Genomic DNA, 5,148 nt, shown 5'->3' with positions numbered 1-5,148 from the left:
AGGGCAGCACGTACAACTCGGCTATGCCGCGCATGTCAACACCTGACGCATGCTCTGTAGGATGTCAGTACATTTCGCATGCGCGAGATTCGGCATAAATATCGCGACTGCACCTGGGCTCTTCAGTGGTTGTGTACTCACCTGATGATGGCCGGACGTCTCTGGGCCGAAATATCGTGGCAGAATGTCGACGGGATCCGGCTGCATACCCGGAAATTCTTAGAAGAACACATGAGAAAGTCATGGCTTGCTCGTACTTAGAAATTTTCAGTAAAGTAATTATACAATAATGCAGGTTGAAGCAGACAACATCGTTTACCGTTTGTAACAGAAATCCTCGCAGCAAAACACCAAAACAAAACCCTAACAAACATATCAGAAAATCCTTTGTTTTCCAGCTACTAATAAACGCTTACCTTCAATGTGTTCGGGGGTAAAATTCAACAAACTGAATTAACAAACAAGTATTAAAATTTATTTTGTTAGATAATCGAACGATATTATCAAAGTAAACCAGTCTGCTCAAAATGGTTCAAATGGCTCTGAGCACTATGGGACTTAACATCTGAGGTCAGCAGTCCCCTAGAATTTAGAACTACTTAAACCTAACTAGCCTAAGGACACCACACACATCCATGCCCGAGGCACGATTCGAACCTGCGACCGTAGTGGTCGCGCGGTTCCAGACTGAAGCGCCTAAAACCGCTCGGCCACACCGGCCGGTAAACCAGTCTGCTGATGGAGTTGTACCAGGTGGTTATAATGAAACTGTGAGTGTTTAGAGTGCTGAAGTAGAGGCTACATACACTGCACGTCGCTGAAACATAGTAGGTATGTGCATGAATCTGTGTGCTCGCGGAGTGTGCTGACAAAGATAATAGTTCCAACCGGCCGGGGTGGCCGAGCGGTTCTAGGCGCAGCAGTGTGGAACCGCGCGACCGCTACGGTCGCAGGCTCGAATCCTGCCTCGGGAATGGATGTGTGTGATGTCCTTAGGTTAGTTAGGTTTAAGTAGTTCTAAGTTCTAGGGGACTGATGACCTTAGAAGTTAAGTCCCATAGTGCTCAGAGCCATTTGAACCATAATAGTTCCGCTTTCTGCCACCAGGTGAAAATATGGCGCTGTAAACAGTAAGGATGTGAAATGTTTCCTGTTGTGACGTCAGTGTGCTGCCTGTCGCTTGGCGAATCGTGTTGATTTCTTCTGTAAAGCGACTATTGCCTCTGCGGTTGAAGTTGTTGTATCTGAACGGCAGCAGTAGCAGCGCTGCATTGTTGGAGTATCGCCGATAGAAGCAGCCGCGAAGAGGCCTATTGTCAATAAATGGACCAAGGAATATGATCAAGAAATTTGAAGAAATAGGTGAATTAGGTGGTGCAGCAGAGGGAGGGAGGCGGCCCATTCCAATGGCAATTGTTGATGAAGTTGCTGAAGCCGTTCAGCACACGCTTCAAATTCTGCTCGAGATGTGTCACAGGAATTGCTCCTCGCCCAGTCAACAGTTCAAAAGGTTTACGGCGCCTTCAGCACTGGTGTCCCCACAAGATTTAGAGTGAGCACCGAATGAAGCACCAAGTTAGTCTACAAGGCCGTGAGTTTGCCGTTAGGTTTTTGGCACGCATGGAAATGGGTGACGTATCGTTGGGGTATATTCCTTGGATGGACGAGGCACATATTACTCTGCACAGAGCCGTGAATGCATAGAACAGTCGCATATGAGGTTCTACTCCGCCACTTTTTGTGCAGAAAAATCCACTACAGTCAGCTTCTGTGGCTGTGTGGCTTGGTTTCAGAAGTTCCTTCATTCTCGGTCCATTTTTTTCGAAGAGATGACACGTCGCAGGCCTGTTAGGTGTTGAGTGACACGTGTCGTTATAAGGACCTCCTTTAACGATATGAGATTCCAGCTTTGCTAGAACTCAGCTGTGTCCACACCACTATTTTCATGCAAGATGGGGCAACATCATTTGACAGGTGAAAGCTTTGCTTCGCAAAACCTTTGGTAATGACTGCATCATCTCTAAGCGATATCAAGACATGTGGATTTCCAGGTACCACGACCTAAATCAATGTGACGTCTGGTTGCGAAGACATCTGATGGTTCAAATGGCTCTGAGCACTATGGGACTTGACATCTGAGGTCATCAGTCCCCTAGAACTTAGAACTACTTAAAACTAACTAACCTAAGGACATCACACACATGCATGCCCGAGGCAGGATTCGAACCTTCGACCGTAGCGGTCGCGCGGTTCCAGACTGAAGCGCCTAGAACTGCTCGGCCACAACGGTCGGCAAGATATCTGAAAGATCATATCTATCAGTGATGTATCTGGATTCTTCTTGATCTGAAGGATAGCATACGACCACATATTACCCTGACTACACCGCATATGCTGCAAGCAACTGTTGACCATGCTGTGTTACGGATGCAGCGTGTTGCTGATGCGGGAGATCGTATTGAATACCTGTTGTAACTTGCGACCACACCCTAATAAACGTGCCACAACCATTGTTATGTTGTGCGTCATCGTTCCGCCCCTTTTCCTGCAACCGCACCACATTCTGACAGCTTACAGCGCCATATTTTCACCTTGAGGCAGATAGTGGAACTATTAAGAACTATTATTTTTTTCATTATACGCAGCCAGTTAATGAACACATCTACGATGTTTCAGCTCCTGCGACGTATACAGCCCGCACTGCAGCACTCAAAACACCGTCAGTTTATTTACAACCACCCAGTATCTTCGATGGCCATTTGCTATGGGGCTGAGTTTACACTTGATATTTGTATACATTTGAGATTAGTATGCCTCGAATATTTCACTTGCGGAGTGGTTGTAAGTTACCAAATACATTTACCAATTAACCATAACAAGAAATCCATTTAGTGAGCAGACAGTATGGCTGCACGAATGGAAATGGACGCAAGGCCACACGGATTTATCAACACGCGTTTCCCGACGAACGACAGCAATCTTCGCTGCTGTTTATTGCCGCGTAGCACCACAAACGGTTCATCGAGGTAGACTTAGATTTGCTCGTTTACTTGATAATCTAAGCACGTATTCTGGAGGTTCAAATGGTTCAAATGGCTCTGAGCACTATGGGACTTAACATCTGAGTTCATCAGTCCAATAGAACTTAGAACTACTTAAACCTAACTAACCTATGGACATCACACACATCCATGCCCGAGGCAGGATCGAACCTGCGACCGTAGCGGTCGCGCGGTTCCAGACTGAAGCGCCTAGAACCACTCGGCTATTCTGGAGGCTTGAAGAAGATCTGGGCATATGAAGTGTGGCAATTAAATATTGGGGCTGCACACATTCTACAGTGCAGCCATATGAGACGAGCTTAATGTTGGTAGTTGCATTTGATAGTTTTGGTGCTGTCACCCTTCTTTCCGTCTGCTTTAGTTTTGTGTTGTAGACGAATGTGTTGCATTAGTGCCACGATGACGATTTACTTAAAAACTAAGCTGCATATTAAGCTCAAATTCCTCATGAAATTGGAAAGATTCCCAACGAAATTTTTTCAAGTGTTAAAGGAAATGTTCGGTAATAATACTATGCCACGTGTGCGAGTTTTTTAATGGCACAAACGGTTTTCTGAATATCGTGAAGAGGTCGAATAGGTGAAAGTCCTGTACGACAAGTGACTTCAAGAATTAACGAAACGTTCAGAAAATTAATGATACTTGACGAGAAGACCGATGTCTAAGCATCCAGATAATAGCCGGCATGGTAAATGATGTGTGACAATGAGCTATTAAGACAAATTTTATACTATAAATTAAAAACGACAATGTTTGTGCAAAAATTGTCCCGAAAGGCCTCACTAAAGAACAAAAAGATAATCGGAAGAGCCTCCGCTTTGCCACCATGGAACAACTCGTATACTTAGTTCGATGTGTCATCACAGTTGATGTAACATGAATTTTTCAGAATGACTCGCAAATGAAATGTTAATCGATGAGCTGGGAGACCAAGAAACGCCAAGAATGAAGAAAAACCCGAATGAGCAAGCGAAAACTAAACGCAATGCTAATCGTTTTCTATGTATCAAATGCGTTACCATCACTGATTGGGTGCCCGCGGGTCAACCCGTTAATCAGAAATACAGGGTGATTCAAAAAGAATACCACAACTTTAAAAATGTGTATTTAATGAAAGAAACATAATATAACCTTCTGTTATACATCATTACAAAGAGTATTTAAAAAGGTTTTTTTTTTCACTCAAAAACAAGTTCAGAGATGTTCAATATGGCCCCCTCCAGACACTCGAGCAATATCAACCCGATACTCCAACTCGTGCCGCACTCTCTGTAGCATATCAGGCGTAACAGTTTGGATAGCTGCTGTTATTTCTCGTTTCAAATCATCAATGGTGGCTGGGAGAGGTGGCCGAAACACCATATCCTTAACATACTCCCATAAGAAAAAATCGCAGGGGGTAAGATCAGGGCTTCTTGGAGGCCAGTGATAAAGTGCTCTGTCACGGGCTGCCTGGCGGCCGATCCATCGCCTCGGATAGTTGACGTTCAGGTAGTTACGGACAGATAAGTGCCAATGTGGTGGCGCTCCATCCTGCTGAAATATGCATTGTTGTGCTTCTTGTTCGAGCTGAGGGAACAGCAAATTCTCTAACATTTCCAGATACTGTAGTCCAGTTACAGTAGCACCTTCGAAGAAAAAGGGACCAAAAACTTTATTGGCTGAAATGGTACAGAAAACGTTCACCTTAGGCGAGTCACGTTCATACTGAGTTGTTTCCCGCGGATTCTCAGTGCCCCATATACAGACATTGTGGCGGTTGACTTTCCCGTTAGCGTGGAAAGTTGCTTCATCACTAAACACAATCTTTGAAACGAAAGATTCATCTGTTTCCATTTGAGCAAGGATAAAATCACAGAAATCGATTCTTTTAATCTTATCAGCTGCAGACAGTGCTTGAACCAATTTCAGACGATAAGGTTTCATAACTAACCTTTTTCGTAGGACTCTCCATACAGTTGATTGTGGAATTTGCAGCTCTCTGCTAGCTCTGCGAGTCGATTTTCCTGGGCTGCGAACTTTTCCCTTTGCACAAACACCCATTCTCTGTAAACTGTTTATACCAACGTTTAATACACCACCTATC

The sequence above is a fragment of the Schistocerca serialis genome, chromosome 9, assembly GCF_023864345.2.
Source record: "Schistocerca serialis cubense isolate TAMUIC-IGC-003099 chromosome 9, iqSchSeri2.2, whole genome shotgun sequence".
NCBI classification, from domain to species: Eukaryota; Metazoa; Arthropoda; class Insecta; order Orthoptera; family Acrididae; genus Schistocerca; species Schistocerca serialis.
The sequence above is the reverse complement of the archived record's forward strand: the minus strand, read 5'-3'. Positions refer to the sequence as shown.